Consider the following 19,895-nt stretch of genomic DNA (forward strand, 5'->3'; position numbering starts at 1 on the left):
TATCACATCGCACCCTTCCCTACTCGTGGGCTGATTTCTAAATTTGAACTGCCTGGGATTGCGATTTACGACATACGGGGGACAATGGAAGCTTGCTACTTGGCGCCTCCTCATTTAGTGAAGGACCTTGCCACATCATATAGTCCTACCATGTGAGCAAGTCAAACATGAACTTTGATTTTCTCTAACTTCTGCATACGAGCTCAGATTTGAGTGTCGTTCACACTGTTGGAATCAAAATGACGAGCTCTTTGATTTGAAGCTAAGTTTAACAAGATTCTGACACTTTGATTTTTGGGCCTAATTTTGGAGCACCCGATCAATATGGTAGCAGGTCACTTAGAGGACACAGGTCAGACATGGATGACATGGTCAAAGGTGGAAGATGGATGGATACACCTGATATGAGAGGTAGTGGTTATGGGTTATATTCTAGTTCTGGATCAAAGAGACAACATGGTCATCATCGCTATCATCCTTACAATAGGAGTCAAAAGCAATACTTGTAGGATGAATTAAAGAAGGCCAAACCTCCTACCTTTGATGGAGAGTTGAAGAAACCAGAGGATGCAGAAGCATGGCTTCTCAGGATGAATTTATTTGAGATGCATGATTATTCAAAGAACATGAAGGCCGAGATAGCTATTTTTAGTCTCAAAGGAAAAGCAAATATCTGGTGGGAAGATGTGAAGCATGTCAGAGGTATCAAGACAAAGGAGTTGAGTTGAAATGAATTAAAAATTATCTTCAGGAAGAAGTACTTGTCAGAGAGATACTATGATGGTAAGGCTAAGGAGTTATACAAGTTTAATATGGGATCTATGATAGAATAAAAGTATATGACTAAGCTCTTGTAGCTATTGAGGTATGTGCTTTATCTTGAGGATGAGAAGACAAAAGTTCAAAGATTTGTTAATGGATTACCATTAGATTTTAAGGATTAGATTGAGTATGATGAGCCTCAAACATTAGAGGAAGTAATTGGGAACTTGAAACATTTTTATGAGCAGTCTAATCATAAGTTGGAACCTAAGAAAGGTTGGAAAGGTAATGACATGACTAAAGGAGAATGGAATGTTGTACAAAAGATTCAATGCATTTAACAAAGGACAAGGATTATAGTATGAGGAGCAGAACAAAGGTGATGGCAGGCTGCCTTTGCAATGTTGGACTTGTGGCAAGGATCATTGTGGGAGAGATTATCCACAACATCAGGGTAGTAGACCTCAAATTTACAGTGCTCAGGAGGCAAAAATAGTTGGAGATGTTGGACAAAGTATTCCTCAGATTTATGCAAAATTGGATAATAGGCAGGCTGACCATTAGACATCTATTATCAAGATGGAATGTAAGCTTTGTGATCAAGTTATTTCTATTTTGATTGATCCTAGATCTAACCATAGTTACATTAGTCCTAACCTAGTGGATAAGTGTTGTTTGAATAAATAAGTGCTTGTAGAGTCTTGGTTGGTGCAGTTGGCTATAGGTACCAAGAAAAGAGTTCATCATTAGGTGAGGTCTTATGCATTTGAGTTGAACGACATGTCTACATTAGCACATCTAAATGTGCTTTTGGTGGGGTCATACAATATGATGTTGAGTATGGATTGGATGTATATTCACAGGACTAAGGTAGATTTCTATGATAAGTCTATTGAGTGCCCAGATGATGATGGAGAGAGGAGAATCTTATAGGGTAAGAATAATCCTATATCAGTGAGAAGGGTTACAACTATGTAGGAAAAGCGTAGTTGCGGGAAAGGGTGTGTATTGTTTGCAGTTCATGTTTCTAGTGACAAAGAGAAGGATGTTGAGGATGTTGAAGTCTTGAAGAGATATCTAGTTTTGCAATAGTTTCAGTATGTGTTTCCAACAAATATTTCAGAGTTACTGCCTCATAGGGAAGTGAAATTTTCAATTGAGTTGATAGTGGGAGCAACACTAACATCAAATGTGTCATACAAAATGAGCACTCCAAATTTTGTGGAATTGAAGTTGCAACATAAGGAAATGCTCGATAAGGGATACATTAGGCGAAGTGTGTTGCCTTGGGGTGCACTAGTGTTGTTTGTAAGGAATAAGGATGGTAATCTCAAGTTGTGCATTGATTACAAGAAGTTGAACAAGGTGATGATCAAGAACAAATATTCTTTTCTGCAAATTGGTGACTTGTTTGATCAACTGAAGGAAGCAACAATGTTATCGAAGATTGAATTGAGATCAAGATATCATCAAGCACACATCAAAGAAAAGGACATCTACAAGACTACATTTCGTACCAAGTATGGGAATTATGAGTTTGTAGTAGTTCCTTTTGGTCTTACTAATGCTCCAACTACTTTCATGTGTTTGATGAATAGTGTGTTGCATCCTTATTTGGTCACGTTTGTGATAGTGTCTATTGATGACATATTGATATATTCTAAGAATGAGGAAGAGCAAGCAGAACACCTAGCAACAATGATAAGACTGTTGAGAGAGCATCAATTGTATGCCAAGATTAGTAAGTGTTTCTTTTAGACGTAAGTTCATTAATGGGGAATTGTTGTTCCAAGGAATGTATAGAAGTGGACCCAAAAAATATTAAAGCTATCATGGAATGGGAAGCTCCTAGGAATGTGGATGACAAGGAAAATTTTAAGAACCCCCCTAAATTTATATGTATAATAAATGGGCGAATCCCCATGATACATAGGAAAAATGGAAGGCAATTTTATCAATAATATAATATGTATATATAAAAAATTTGGCGAATCTCTCACCAAATTATATTATCTTGTAAAATCATGGCGAATCTTTCACCGAACTATAAAATCTTGTAAGATCTTAGCGAATCCTTCACTGAATAATAAAAATTTGTAAGTCTTAGTGATTCTTTTACTAAGTTATAAAACATTGTGAAGTCTTGGCGAATTTTTGATAAAGTATAAAACCATATATAGTTTTTTTGTTGTGGTTCCTTTTTCTATTAATATTTCCTGAAAATAAGTATATCTTTAACAAAAATTGTAGGTGGCCTCAACCTGCCTGCAGGAAACCAGGTCTGTTGGCCACCTATCTACATCGAATGCTGTCCAAAATTTAAAAAGAGTTTTCATTACCATCCAAGCTACATTGGCAACTTTATCTACTATAAAATTCATATTAAAACAGTAAATGCTAACCGTCATATTAACCAAATTCTACTTAAAGACCTGTTTCATTCATTTGATGAGTCCAGCGGGGCTAGGGCTTTCGTACTGGAGCCCGGGATTTCGCTTCTATTCATATCCAGAATGCTCTATTCAATCTTGTTTATCATGAGGCTGTTTTGATATAGTTGCATTTGGACAGATTGGATCTCCCTTTGCAGATCCTTCATGCTTGGCTCAGCTGGTCTGGCATCCTCTGGTTCCTCTCTTTCCTTATAGGTTTTCATTGCTCGGTCCACAATCCTATAGGCTCTACAATCTCTACCTTAGGTTTTCAATCATGCTGCTATGATCCTCAAGTCCGACCACTGGTCGATACCTTACTGAACTATCATGTCTCTTGGAGGGTTGACTTGATCTCAAGGTAGGATGACCTATGCATCAATTTTGGTGTTTATTAAATTTGTTTTTAGGGTATGCCATATGAAAAAAAATCAATATCTAGTGAAGAAAACATCCTCATTGTATAAATAGGTCCATTAACCAATGAAACATATTAATTTTAGTCATAAATGTTTACTAATGAATAACATAACTCTTTGTTGGTAGTGGATATAAGTGACTAGCCCACAAATGTTGCCTCACTTCTTGTGTGAAAATCCAAATCTTCTTGTATTTTAGCTGTTGTTGCTTTCCACTTTCTTTTTCATCAAAAATCCAAACATGTTGGCCTCTCACTTGCAAGGTTTTGATCATGGCTAGCCCTTGCTTTGCCATAAATGACAACACCTCAATAATCTCCCCCTTTATCATTGATAGCAACATGCCTGTAATAATGCTCCCCACATATTTGTGCTTCTCTTCTCTCTTTCTCTCCATTTAAAATCAATGACACAAGGGGCGCTCCCCTGTCATCTACTCCCCCTGAGGTTGAACCTCCAATCCTTATTCATTTAAGTATTAGCATGCATAAAGGAATTTTTTTTGTAAAAAATTATTGCTTCACTTTGGAAAAAGTATTTTGGTTTTATATGAGTTTCTTAATAGTTGTGGAGTATTATCAAGATCACTTTCTCTACAACCCGTGCCAGAATGTATTTTAAACTTTGCTAAAGAAGAGCACCTGAGAAATTTGTAGATGATGCCTTTTGTTGTTCTTTAATATTGTCGGTTGATCCTTTAGATAGAATGGATGAAACCTCTTTAGTTCTTCAAGGAAAAAACTCTTTGCAATATTTAAAAGCTCCTCATAACTCAAATTCTCACATTTTCTTTTCATAAACGCTTTGCAATAAGTAGAACTATTTCTCAAGCATTATATTATCTTCCATGCCATGTTGTGACATTTCTTCTCTGTGTTGCATCCATCCCTATGGTTGTCATTCATAAGATAAAGTGTCAAAAATAGAGACCAGCTGTAAATTGACCTGTGACATTTTGTTTTGCCATTCATTTAGGGTGAAGCTTGAGTGGTGAGAAAATTACAGCGTTGCTTTTGTTTTATGAATTTATTTAGTCACTTTTATCCCTCAATAATGTCTCATCCAAAACAAGGCTTGTGAAATTATCATTAAGAATAAGGTTTTCCTGGATTTCCATTTCCTAAGAATCTTTTGTGTCATTTTTGATGAGCTAATTATTTGTCTAGTCCACAAGAATGTACAAGTTCACATATTTTATCACATTCTGAGGTTGATGAGAGTGTAAGAATCAAATGCATATAGGTGATTGTTTATTACATAATCCATTGGTGATTCTAGTAGAAGACTTTGAATCTCATCAATTGCATACTGAACTAATTTAGAGAGCTGGTTGTATGTAATGAATTTGTGCCTTATTAAAGTCTAAAACAGACCATAGATTTTCTCTAGAAGCTTTCCTCATTCATTGTCATCTGAAAAAGATCAACCCTACATTAAATCATCTTCCAGTGTGCATTGAATATTACTAACTTCATTTTGGATATTACAAGACAGTTCAAAGTGTCTAGCCTCTATTCCAACCTCTACATTAGGAGCCTCCAAAAGTTTTGAATCTTCTTCATCCATTCTCCATATGGGATTAGAAGAATTATATACACGTTCTACAAAGTTTTCCAAGCAACCGTCTTGAGCATTTACATTAATGGTACAGTCAGAGACTCTACTAAAAGAAACTTGTTGTCCAAGCATATGTTCTTCCACTTTTCACCGTGCAAAGAACTTAGCAACAATTTGATAGCAGTTGGAGCATAAATAGTACTAATATTTTCAATCATGATCTTATGAGTTTCTTCCATGTTTTTTCTTTCCATACTACCCATCATTGAGCACATTCTAATTTACTGCAATGGACACAAGACTCCTGCGAACATGTCATTGCACAACTTAAGAGCCTTGATCATATTTCCATCCTTGCAGTATCCATAAATCATTATATTGCATGAAATAACATCTAGGATTAGACCCCTATTCCACATTTCATCAAACTTATCCTATGATTTCTTTGCCTTGCCCATTTTGCACAACCCATGAATTAACATATTATATGTTGAGATAGTAGGAAAATTACCCTTTTCTGCAATCTCATTCTTGAAGCAAAAAACTTCAATAATGTTTCCTTTCTTGCTATGTCCATTCATCAAAGGATTGTAAGTGAAATCTAAAACACTCAAGCTTGTATTCTTCATTTCTTGCATCAACTACTTGACTTTATCCAATTTCCCACTTATAAGCACATTGTAAGTCACATCATTATAAGCCAATCCACTTGCAGTCTGCTCCAACTAAGTAGTTTTTTCCTGTAGCCTACCTTTTTGAAGCCACAAATAACTTGATTTCCCTTGTGGTTGGACTTGAGGATCATAGCAACATGATTGAAAACCTAAGGTAGAGATTGTAGAGCCTATAGGATTGTGCACAAAACCATGCTCAAAACCATGCCCACCTTCAGTTTCCCATCTACTGTCTCCATCTCAGTTTCTACATCACCCAATTGTGAAGCAATCAGACCATAGTGTGTCTAAGAAACAGGAGTTTCCTAGTAGTACCATCTCCACCATACAGGTATTTTCTGTTTTCAAAAATCAACCAGAGAATTTACCTTGTTAGGATCACTTAATAGGGGGATTTCCAACTGCAATCAACATTGCAATTCAAGTCATTGCTGGAAGAAAAAATTGATGAAGGGATCAAGAGTTGAAAATATGGCCTTATAGGTCGAGGAATAATGAAACCATAGAAGAGATTCCATGTAGAATAAAAAGTTGGTGAAATGATTGCACCAATATGGTAACTTGGAGTCAAGGCTACTGTCATCATTCCATAATATGTGTACTATAGAAAAGTCAAGAACATAACGAAGAGGAACCATAAGAACTTGGGAGCTGTCCACTCGAATGAAATCATAGAATAGACCAAGATGGCATAGACTACAGACTGTATCAAAACATAGGGCACCTCAATTGCCACCGGTACAGATAACAAGGATGGTCATTCGATGAAATTGATCTTCATAACAAAACTATAATTGACTAGCTATTCACATTTAGATTACCTGTCCAAGGGCATAAGGAAGTGTTGAATACATTCCAACAACTTTTTCTCTATAAAGGATAGTTCGCTCAACCTCGATAATTGGCTGGACACTCAATGAATTGCTAACACCCAGAAAAAATACAACACAATACATTGATCCTATAATATTCATTATATCTTGTTGTTTTCCTCTGTAAAAGGACAATGAAGAATACTTAGACAACATTGAGCAGTTGAAGCAAAAGACGTTAAGAGAAACACAATTTACTCTACTTATAGAGAACAAAAAAATAGTTTACAAGGGAAGAAATAAATACTACAAGTTCACTTGGAAGACATACGTTAGACTGATTTCTAAATATGCTAAGTGACTCTGTTGACTCAAATATGTAATAGACAATAAACTAATCAATGATAGAGAAAACAAAATGTCAAATTGAGGCCAGACCAGTTTTGCAAATAAGTCTATTATGCCTGTCAAGAGAGTGTCCAACCTCTTTGTTCCAAGGTCCCAAAATATGGTTCCAAATAGTAGGACAACCACTGTAGTGAAGAAAAATTGCAAAACATTATAGTCTGGATTCCTCCAATATGACCAATGTTGCTTCCAAAGGCATGCTAGGCACTAAACTTTGAAGGATTGTGCATACTGTGTTGGAAAATTCAAATCCTGCAAGCCGGGAGCAGGGGTGCTTAGGTCTTTAATAAGAGCTTGATTCCATCTGAAAGTAGAACAACACATCAGTCAAAAAAGGTTTAAAAAAATTGCAGTCTATTCTTCGGGGCTACAAGTGACAAAAAAATAGCAAAATCAGATATGCACAATGAAAAAGCTCTTTCTCAAACAAGTTCCTACAATTACGTCTAGACATACTCATAAAGTGTTGATTTTATGTAGATTTCAACAAAGTCCACACCAAGCCTTTCCTCAACAACTATGGAACTCACTTATAGTGCCCATGTCACTAGATTGTATCCTTCTATAATCTGCGGTACTTCTGGAACGACCTAACCAACCAAACAAGAATCAGACAAGATCACTATTTTCTACCACGGATTGATAATGGTAAGCACAACCATTTACTAAATAGCTTATAAAATACAATAAAAAAATCACCCTTACCTCAAAATACTCAATGAGTTTATGAGAATGACGACCCAAAGGACCTGTGTAGATGATTTGGCCACCCCTTTTCAGGAGCAAGAGCTGCAGTTCAAGAAACCAATAAAATTGAAGATTTAGCAATTATTGGTTCTGTGGAACACTGCTTTATTCTAGCCCTTTTCACCCCTTTCCTTTTGTTAAGCCAAGCAAAGAAACATAAAAAAGTGTCGTTGGTTTCACATTGCATGGATTGATCATGAAAGTTTTTGAATTGACCTTATCAAAAGCTTCAAAGATATCAATGCTGGGTTGGTGGATGGTACAAACAATTGTACAACCTGTATTGACTGTGTTACGAATAGTACACATAACTATTGCTGCAGCACGGGCATCTAGTCTGGAAGTTGGCTCATCCATGAAGATTATAGAAGGATTGGAAACTAGTTCTACGGTTATGGCTGCTCTTACTTTGCTCTGTAGAAATACTTTTCACTCTAGGTAGCCCTACAAGAGCATCTCTCAAAGGAGTGAGCTCCACAAGCTCCATGACTTCTTCAACAAAAATCTGCAGTTTATTGTAACAATAAAAATCTGTGAGCACAAGCTGTTTGCATGATCTCATTAACAAGGGAATATTTCACTCGAGTACTGCGTGCAAAGGGGAAATCTAGACCAACCATTCTAGTTTTCTCATCATCCTCACAAGGAAGATGGAGCCATGCATAATACGCAAGTGATTCAAATACTAACATTTGGAGAGTGGATGTCATTTTGTTCAAAGTATCCTGAAATACGAGCAAGTGTTTCTTGCTTCTTAGGAATCCAGAGATGCTTATGGCTTTTAGGTCAACCTTGAAAAATCAAATATTTAGGCTTTCAACATGTCTGAGAATGAGGCATCTAATACTACTATCACCTATAAAGAAGAGGAGGTAAAAATGGTGACATCCTACACTTACACTAGAGTAGTATCCTCTAGCCCATCCTTCAGTGTAATCCCAACAACAAAATCAAGGTGGAGTAGAGGATACGAAGGATCAGAAACACTATAGAAAAAATGTTTCCAGGCCAACTTCCAAGATAGGTCATGTATCCAAGACCCACCTCTTGATGTTTAGGCTCTCAAACCACCAAAAAGCCTCCTCCCTAAAATTTTGTTCCAAGCCCTAGTTTTTTTCTCTAGCCTCAAAAGGACCAAATTTAAGGAGATAAATTTATCTTGGAAGTTGACCTGGAAACATTAGATGGGCAGTTGTCAGTGGATGGGTGGAGAGTTGTGAGTCTGGTCCCATTTCCCTTCCCAGATCACACATTGTTGAGTAACCTGAGGCCTTGGGTCGCTTACAAAACTTCAGGATTGCATGCTTAGGCATGGTTAAAGGAGTGGCTTCAAGAATGACAACACATAGTTTCCCTGGATATTAGCCTGAGGTACGGGAGTCTCAAGGTATGTATAGTGCCTGGACATATAAGATTAGCTACATGCCCTGTTTCCTACATTGGTTTAACTATCAGGCATTTTAGTGGCTAGTCTGTGCATCATTTTGTAATCCCCGGGAGTCATAACAAGGGATTTACTCTCCTGTTGTGAGCTGCTTAACACTCTGCCACATTAAACAATATCTAGTAATCTTCTCAACCGTTTGGTTGTATGCCACCCCATTGTATGGATAAGTACTGACAGGACAAAACCTTTGTAGGCAACCTTAGTATGCACCCTACTGTCTAAAATGGGACCTATCATCCAACAATACAATACCCTTACATGACATATCATCACAGTAAATAAATTGATTGCTTTCAGCGTGGATGGTACATGTGAGGTCATTGGTTCACTGCCCTGTTTTACCACAGAAGCATAAGGTAGCATTACAATATGCAGTCAGCAATGTCATAGTCTATTATTAGACTCATCGGAAGCTAATTCATGTGATGCTACTGGTGATTCTCACTAGGCATCATTGGTTACCCCATGAATTGCAAGTACAGGCTGCATGGATAGTGGTACTCTTAGAGGTATTGAAATAAGGCTAAGCACCAGTATGCCACTTAACATCAGTGTATTATATCCAACATTATTGGTAAAAGGCATTTGAGTCCTTAATTCAAGCCTAATGAAACAATAATGTGGCTTACGATTGACCTCACTATCTCATGCACAAAGATCACAAACCTACTATTTTTGTTGCACTTATCCCTAATTGTTTCATAATTTAACACGCCTTATCAGTGGTTGCGTAGCTGGTATGAATAGACTAAATCTAGCATGGATACTGCTAGTCAAACAACCATATTTGGTGCATGTACTAGATAATTTACTGTGAGGTAAATATAGCCATAAGACCTCTGATATAATAAAGGATTTTTCTATCAATATGCTCACAAAATGTTTTCTATGTTGGTAATTTTTTTAAAAGGGACTCGTTATGTATATCTAGAATATAATACAATAGGATCTTCATGTCAATTGAGATCAGATCTTTAGATCAAGTAACCATTGAATGTGAGGAAGTCAATCCAATTATTATGATGAAAACCAGCTGACAAGATTTGCAAGATAATAAACTAAAATGAATATTATTAGTGTTTTGTTTCTTCAGATTGCATTGACTCACTTAGATGGCAGACTTATTGTAATGAAATCAAATCGACCACATTTGCAAAATCAGAAAAATAAATCAGTTCCTTCTCTCTTAAATGGCAGATTGTAAACCAATTAGGTGGTATTCATTGTTATTGAATGGATGGGAAATAATTACATCTAGGCCTTAATCTCAATCCATTTAAAATTTCTTCCCTTGATAGTGTACTGTCTGTAATCTCTTATTCTGGTTGATGAGTGGTAACAAGCTCAACGCCGATATATCACAAAATTATTACCTCGTTACATCAACCATTTGCTTCTGTGTGCTCAAAATCTTTGCCAACGATGTCTGTTTTTTTACCCATTTAACGTCAGTGTATATTTGCTAGAATATACACATCAAGATGGTGTTAAGATAGTGTTGTGTGTTAAATGCATTACTCATCACAACATGGTGTCAAGATATATAATTAAGTGTTGTGTGTTGAATGTATTATTCATTTAAAAAAAAATAAAAAAATTAGGGGTTGTTACAGATTCCATGGAAAGCACATTATAGTGATGAGTTGTTCTAAGATGAGTATGAGGTCTGGAAATACAACCCTATAAAGAGACCAACAAAAGTTTTCCAAAGTCGGAAGTTTGATGCTTGGATGTAAGATATATTCTACCAATTTTCTTACAATCTCATTTGGGATCAATGGTTTTCTTTGGCAACATTCTTATAGACCTCAGCTAGAAGAAATGACTACTTAAATGCTTGGTTGAAAATCCTTGTATCAAAGTTGTGATCCACTCCTTAGTCAGATCACAGGAATGTATCAAAGGATAATTATGATGGCTATTGAAGGAGCCACGTCACCTACAATTTCAGTGATGAAACTCACAATATGATCTTCAATCATACAGAAATATTGATACGCCTTCTGATCTAGGAAATTCATCTTGATATTTCAAATGACAACATCATAATTTGGGTTATGGCTCAAAGAAAGATAAGGTCAATGCTGAAAGTTGAAGTGTGAGATAACAAACCTGTGTTTTTCCTTGAAAATATTGCATTGTGTTCAGAAGCAGGATGTTGAAAAGCTCATGAAAGTATCATGCCATTTGTTGTCATGAATATTACATTGTTAAGTAAAGGACCTGGAAGATGCAGTGCATTTGGTTATTGTTGGTGTCAAGGGCATTTGAAGGATGGAACCTATTTTTGTTCAATCTTGAAAGTTAAGAATTTGAAATAAGGACAAAGATCACTATCAAAGCACATTGTGATGGAGCAAGTTCATTGTTTGACATAACAAGCTTATAATGAAGAAAAAGGCTGAGTCCTCTTTCAAGTTTGGAGACAAAAGTACTCTCAAGAAAGATGAGTCATTTGAAAAACTAAATTATTACTAACTGATATGATAAAGGATGAGCTACTTGGATTGAAAAGGTCAAAATCAATGTTCAGCTGAAAATACAGAGTTGCAGGAATATCCTTACTAGTACTGCTGAAGCAGTAACCAAGTATGCTATGGGTCTATAATATTTATCTCTTGATGAAGACATCTCATTGGAAGATCCATGATCTTGACTCATTCACTTAGTCTGATATCAAGATGAAATATCCTTTGATTGTTTTCTGAGGCATTGGGACTCTATGATTTTTTGGGCATTTGGTTATGAAAAGGAAAATTGGCACATTACAAAGTCTGATTGGACTTGCAAGGGGTGTAAAATGTAACTAGGATTTATCCTAGAAGGCTAGAAGTCTTGAATGTAAAAATCCTAGGGTTTGTAGATAAAACCCTAGATCTAGATTAATGTTTTCGCTAAAAGAAGAAACCCTAGCCTATGCAAGGAAGGAATGGAACCATGTTGATGATGAGGAAAAGGATGATAAAATTGAAAGATGGATGCAAGAAGGCTAAGATCAAGAGGGAGCTAACATTTCCTATGATCCTCAAAAGATAAGTAACTTATATCTCTCTTCCTTGATTATTGTTGTTAGCTAGCCTCTTGTCTTTGCTTCTCTTTGTTGGGTTATAATCGTTCTTCCATGACCTCCTGGTGAGGATTGCAGGTACATAGCAAAGGTTGCCAAGGCTCTTGCAACATATGGAAGAAGTGGAAGAACAAAGTAAAGCTTGTGACAAGAGGATATTCCTATAATTGGTGATGTGTTCATAGATATTATACTAGATGTGATCTTGAGCTTAGAGGGAGGAGGAAAATCCACAAATATGAAGTATACCTTGATCATGTCAAAGGGAAGTCAGTGGAGATTTCCAAATAGATCTACAAGATCTAGCATGTAGTAGATGGAAATGTTACTTCAAAATCTAGTAGGCTTTGGAGAGAGACATCCTACAAGACTAAAAGCTAGACTACGTGCTAACAATGGGGTGGAGGCCTAATGTCACCTCAGCCAAAACCCCTGCTCTTTACGAACTTTCACTAATGGGAGGAGTCCTGGTACGAGGGAGATCACTTAAAATGGATATGCTAGGTATAAGGTACAAGGTGATCAAGCTACAACTCATTCAAGAGAGAGACTCAATAATGTTTCAGAGCTTCAAGGAAGCAAAACACTCTCTAAGAAAAGCCTTAGAAATCAAGGTTCAAGACCTAGGGTTTTGATGTTTTTCAATGGTGATAGGTGTTCACAAGGTCAAGAACAAAGAGAAAGGGTTCCTTGCAAAGATAATAAGTTATTCCAAGGCTCATGAAACCCTTAACAAAGTACTCAAGTTGAGGGAGAAGAAACTAGTGTTTCCTTCCTAGGGAAAATTTGAGTGGATACCCACCAAAATGATAGGTCATGTATCCAAGACCCACCTCTTGATGTTTAGGCTCTCAAACTACCAAAAATCCTCCTCCCTAAAATTTTGTTCCAAGCCCTAGTTTTTTTCTCTAGCCTCAAAAGGACCAAATTTAAGGAGATAAATTTATATTGGAAGTTGACCTGGAAACATTAGATGGGCTAAGATATTTGGGCTTAGATGGCATAAACATTAAACTCTGTAACCTCATAAAACATAGGAAGGGAAAAGCAGAGTCAGAATATGTAATAGATACTGCCATCTCATATCAATAGCAGCCTGGAAGAGAGGAAAATTTCAGAGTTAAATGTGAAGAATATCAATAGATCAAATTGTTTTAGACAAATTTCAAAGCCTAAGCTGATTGAGAAATTGAAGTTCCAGTCTTCATTATCTAAGGAACTTGGGTCTGGGTTTTGTGGTAAAGTCCTCCGAACAGGTGGACTAGAGAAAACTGGGATAACAGATCGAATTTTAACTACCTGTGCAGTTTGGAGTGGAAAAGGCACCAAATTGGTGTCATTTCTTAGGAAATTCGAATGAGGCCTTCGACAGGGAGGGGCTAAGAAAACTAGTATTGATGTCCTTATTGTCACAGGTCCAACCATTGATGAAGTAGACCCACAGTATCTAGGTGCTAAAAAGGATGACCCAGGTTGAGGAATAGTTTGTGGCATCCATTATTGTTGCCTCTGCTGCTACTGCTGCCTATGCAAACCCCAAGATTTCATTGAATTAGACCAGGGTAACAAATTGTTAGAAGAAAATGTTGCAACCCACTCTGATACATTGGAAATTCCTAATGTAGGAATGTTGTTATCCCTTGGGATATCACCTTTAATCCATTCCTCTACACCTCTCTCAATTTCTTTAAAGGGGGTGGGCACTTGCTGAGATGCTATTCTATGTACAGTTCTATCATTTGCATCAGCTTTGTTTTCTACAATAACTTCCCTAGACAGTGCTAATGGCAATGGAAATGGCTCTTGCAGAGAGCTCCCAACACAATCACCAACAAGAAATATATTAGCTGCAATAACGTCCCTTGAGAGAGAGGAGGATGAAGGTGAATCATAAAGAGAGACCAATATATTCCTCTGCAGAAAAATAGACACAATTAGGGGAAAAATCCTAGAACTAGACGATGGCAGAGTAGGACGATGCAACTGTTGCTGACAACGATGATTGTGACTAGAACTGAAGCTGGAACAACCTTGTGTGGGAAAATCATAAGAAATCCATTATGATGCTCCTCCAGCCCAGGGTTCATAATGTTGGTGTTCAACATAATGGATTCTACTCTCTCTCTCTTGGTGAGCATCTTTCTCTTGGATGTTGACTGTTGTTGTTTCAGCTGTTGGACCAATTGTATCTTCTTAGACCTATGATGTGCAAATGCTTTGGAAATAGTGATTTTCTCCTACTCATCATTACATTCTCCCTCTACTGGTGTCTGTGAGAAAAACCCAAGTTGGTGTGCCACTACCATCCCACAAAACTAATAAAATTAGCATTTATAGATTAGACATACTAAACTATTTAGTAGCAAGGAAGAAAAACATTTCTCAAACTTCACAGGATAACACAAGCCCAAAACTATAATACCTATTATAAGAAAAATACACCTTAAACTATATGTAAAATAGTAAAATTTTAAGAAGCACTTACATTGTTTTAAACTTGACCAGGAAATCATGGCAGTATTCTTCAACTATTCCTTTTGGTTTTGTTCCTCTGATGCACCTGAATACCCAGCCAGGACTCGGCTAAGAGCACTGAGAAACTTGGCATACAATAATTTGGTTTTATCAATCTCATTTAAGAATTTGAATCTGTGATCAAGAGAAGGAAGTTGGTAACATCACTTTATCGACCACATCTCATCCGCTCCCAAATTTTTCGATCGAAATACCTGCTATGGTATTGCCTGGTAGTTAGGTATTGACGCAAAACTGGGTAGTAGGCAGTTTTCCATATCGATTGGTAGATGATTATTTTCATATCATATTTCTTAGATCTCCCAAATGAGATCTCATGAAGATATTTCTTCTTTACTGCATGTCAGAGATTCTATCAATCCCTTTTATTCCATGCAAGATAACCCGTCTATCCTATAGATCTCCTTGCATTCATGAAGTCATTTCAAAGAAAAAATGATTACAAATATCCAACTCACATTTTCTTTAAGTGACACAGAACTCGCATTCTATGTCATTCAAATGTATACAAATATTCAACTGAATGTAACAGCCCTCCAAGACCAAGAATGATCCTCCAAATGAAAGAACACTTCTCCAAATGCAAGAACACCGAAGTCTACAAGCAGAATAATGAAGATCTTCATGTTGGCTCAAAAATGAATTAAATTAAATAAATGGAAGTAATGTCGACTCAATAAAATAGTCACGGCGGTTCATGAGTTTATGTTGGCTTTCATATATGGACATAACCACTATAAATACCCATCTAGGGTTAGCGAAAATAGACGAAGAAAAAATCTCGCATGCCTCTGAAATTTTGCATATAGGAGTAGAGCCGCAGTAGGGTTTGACTACACCTCGTTTGGGTTTTAGGTGCAGTCATGATCTCGAGTATATGGAGTAGGAAGGAGGAATCTCAGACAAGTCTGCAACTCTGGGTGAGGATAAGATCTCGGCATATCTCTGAGACCCTTCGCATGACTGTAAGGTGCAGTTCTCAGATCACTGTAATCTCGGATGGGACAACAATGACTTCGGGTGACACAGTAAGCTATTATAGTGACTATAAAGCCCTCGCATATATCCCTGTAGTTTTGATCTAGGCATATATATGTGTTGTTAATCTAGGTTGTCATTGATGTCAATATAGCAGTGTTTGTGATGGAAAATTCTTTGATACATGATTGCCCATTGATGCCCATTAATCATAATGCTCATAGTGATGAAAGTTTGGTATATGATGATATGATGAGATGGAGGACCCAAGTGGATTGAACAACAAGAGGTCAATTGAACAACAAATGACGCAGGAGGTCAATTGAACAACAAATGACGCAGGAGGTCGATTGAACATCAATTGAACAACAAACAACGCAGGAGGTCAATTGAACAATAATTGAACAACAAATTATGCAGGAGGTCACTTGAATAGAAAATGACGTAGGAGGTCGATTGAACAACAATTTAATAGCAATTGAACAACAATTGAATAGCAATTGAACAACAATTAACACAGGAGGTCAATTGATCAACAATTGAACAACAATTGAATAGCAAATGACATAGTGGATCCAGTAAAGCAACAGGAGAAAGAAGCCAAAGAGTAAAGAAGAAAACTATAGGAAGAGTGAAGAGAAATCACAGGAGCAACAACTATTGGAAGAGCAGGGGTAGTGTTATAGACATTTTTGTGCCTTACAGCCCTAAGCATGAAATGTCCATAATCCAAGGGATCCAAAGTCCCTAAAAGTGTTGTTCCTGCCCCTAAAGGAACTAGGTCAACCAATGACAGCTCCTCCCAGAAGTTCTCCACCAGAAACTGCTCAAAACTAGTCAAATCAGGATCAATTCAGATGCTCCACTAGCTGCCTACGTTGCAAAGCACCCAAATACACTGGCTAGGTGCGTTGCAACGAACTTGAATGCACTACCCAGGTGCGTTGAGCGGGAAATGACAAGTGGCAGAGTCATTCGACGAGGTGGAGAGACAATGGAAGCTTCCAGAATCTTCCTCAATGACACTTGCCTCACTGAGTTCGACCAAGGATGAGTAAGAGGCTCTCAGCCTCCAAGTGGAAGCAAGAACTGAAAGAGAGAAGCCACAAGTCAAAACATAAGCTGACTCATCCTCTCTGCTTACATCTATATATGGATCCCTCATCCCAGAGATCCAGAGGCTGGAATTTTGTACTTTGCAAAGAATTGTTGTTGGTTTGAGATTGAGATTAGTGCATTGGGTGATTTATGCTTTGTTGGAGGTGAGGAAGGGATTCCTTTGCTGGGAGGTAGATGCTGGATCGGGACTCACTTGGTTGTATCACTTGCTGGACTTTCTTATCATATCAATAAAACTATTTGAGTTTCTCCTACATGCTGTGTATCAATGATGTTTTGTTATATTTGCATGTTTAGCTTAATCTGATCCTAAGCTTTTTATGAATGTAAATCTATATCTTCATGTAGTTTCTCTCTTCTGTGATCTTGCAGGAATTTGGTGAAGCTGGGCCGGTAAGGGAGCAGGGAGCTGGGAGCTATTGAAGAGAGGAGAGATTGGATCAACAAACTAGTGCAAGACACAGGTTAGTTTATCCTTCCTCTTCGTTTACATTTCATAAAGAAGAATACTCAAGTAGTTTTCCTTGTTTGTTGCTAAGGCACTGTCACACCTTAGAGTGGGATAGGGGCGTTCTGAATAGATACTTTTCCCAACAATAGGTAGGAAAGTATGGACTTCCTTAATCGTGGCTGAAGTCCCGCACTCAATCCTAGCCATCGATCTCATAGTCAACCCTTAGATCATGATCAACTATGGGGGTTAAGGCCATTTTTAATCCATGTGCCAATTGAAGTCCCGCAAACCGTCGATTGCGATAAGGCTGTGGACCCGACAAATTTATTAACAACTGTTTATTGAAATATCGCATCCACTGCATCACGAGTCTTGAAGCCTTGTTGTTACACTGAAATCCTCTGATTGCGATATGTAATACAGAGGAAGTAATAAACCATGGGAACCCTTTCGACAGTATATAATATTGGCAGAAATCATATCGACAGTTCTATTTTATGCCACCACTCAAAACCTCCAATTGCGATATGTAATACTAACCTGATAGTTCCATTACATATGCCTTAAGATGATATCGCATCCGCCACATCGCAAGTCTCTTTAAAGCCTTGCCACATTGAAATCTGTCGATTGCAATATGTATGCGGACCCACTGCACCATTATAATACGTCCTAAAGAAATATCGCATCCGTCGCATATCGCAAGTTTTGAAGAAATGTTACGATGGTAAACTGTGATTGCGATAAGACTTGTGGACCCGATAGACCGTCGATTGCAATGGAGCTATGGACCCGATGGATCTATTGATGACTGTTTAATATTATATCATGTCCATTTCATCGGCAGTATGAATATCGACCATTTTACATCGGTGACGTTACGAGTTGCGATTGTGGGACCTCCGAAAGTTGTGATTGCAATTGATGACGTGGATGTGGGACCTTATTGGGTACGGTCTCTCCTATGAAATCCTCCGTAAATAATGAGTCTATTGTATGAATATTGAAAAAGGGCCTCTCTAATATAATTTTAATATCCAACATCTATTGTAATTCGGCCTCTCTTCCAAATGAATGTGTCTTTTGAGTATTGGAGAACTTGAAGAGACAGAGGAAGCCAAAGATCTGGAAGTCGAAGGTCGAACAAGCGAAAAAGGAAGTCGAATATCAAGCGAACGAAGAAGGAAGCTGAAAGGTCGAGTGAGCACAGAGGAAGCCAAAGATCAAGCGAGCGAAGAAGGTCGACTGAGCGCAGAGGAAGTCGAAGGGTCCAACGGAAGAAGAAGGAAATCGAATGTCAAACATTCTGCTGACTGGGTTATTTATTGAAAACCTCAGACCTGTGTTTCGAAGTGATTTTTAGATAACAGTTCAAAAGGACGCTCTGCGGATCTAAGAAGATTATCTGAGTATGAACAAGGCAGGGTTGTTTTTTTTAATTGAACGCACAATATGAAACTGTGATAGTCGCTCCTCTGAAGAAGTAATTCTTGAAGTAGTTACTCCTGAAGCCTCACTCCTGAAGCAATTACTATGAAAGTAAGAACAGAAGGTCGAAACAAAGTTGTTTTTAAAATACATTGAGGCCTAACGTAGATATCTCGTTGATAAGTATCAACAGATCTTGGAGACATTATTGGAGATCATGATGTCTATTTGAAATCATCATGAGGTAACTTTGTAGACTTTGTGTGGGAAATATGAAGAGTTTTGAAGACTCCTACATATGAAGACAGGTTGTCATTGATGATGTAGCATGGAGGCTATAGTGAAGTTGTAGATTGACAGAATTCAGTGATGAAGATTTTGGGAGCAGAGAATTAGTACCAAATGTATCCAAACAATATATAGAAGAGGGCTGGGTCCCTTGGGGTTGGTGCCTCAGAATTGGAAGTATTGGTGTCCTTGGAGTTGGTGCTCCTAAATCCAAGGTTGGTGCCTGGACAAGACAGGGTTGGTGCCCTGGAGGTTGGAGCCTCACAAAAAGTCCAAGTTGGTGCTTGGCAACATGTTGGAGCCTTACATATATTGTATTTGATTTATTGTAAAGATTATATTAATAAAAGCATTTATTCCTATTGTTCATTTTGTGTTCTAAATATAAATGATTTAACTGGTAAAAATAACAATTGAAAAGGAATATTGATTCACCCCCCCCCAGTATTTCCAACATGTATCTTGGTGATCTCACACTATTACAGTCTCCGCATGATAAGGAGCAGTAGTAATCATTGCAGTCTCAGCTTAAATGGAAAGTAAGATCTCAGTGCAGGAAAGAAAGTAATCACAATTTTGGTGAACCTAATTCATGGCAATCAATGCATATATGTGATGGAAAGAATCTTGGAACCCTTATTGTTTTCATGTAGCCTCAGTCTCACTGTGCATCACATTGATCCTATCGTTTCCCTCACTGTCTTGGCACTTTTTTCATAAAATACATTCTCTACTGCTCACAGTTAGCATGATGATGTTTCCAGCTAG

General features: G+C 37.5%; 2 pseudogenes; both read right to left on the reverse strand.

Moving 5' to 3' along the window:
- The window catches only part of LOC149147461 (ABC transporter G family member 34-like), a 70,221-nt pseudogene extending 61,097 nt beyond the window's left edge, over positions 1-9,124 (reverse strand).
- A 4,366-nt stretch (positions 9,125-13,490) lies between these two features.
- Positions 13,491-19,895, reverse strand: part of LOC149147462 (uncharacterized) — a 33,704-nt pseudogene continuing 27,299 nt past the window's right edge.

This window comes from Pinus tabuliformis, chromosome 9, assembly GCF_031772625.1.
Source record: "Pinus tabuliformis cultivar Carrire ecotype Pingquan chromosome 9, CPIR1, whole genome shotgun sequence".
In the NCBI taxonomy this organism is placed as follows: domain Eukaryota; kingdom Viridiplantae; phylum Streptophyta; class Pinopsida; order Pinales; family Pinaceae; genus Pinus; species Pinus tabuliformis.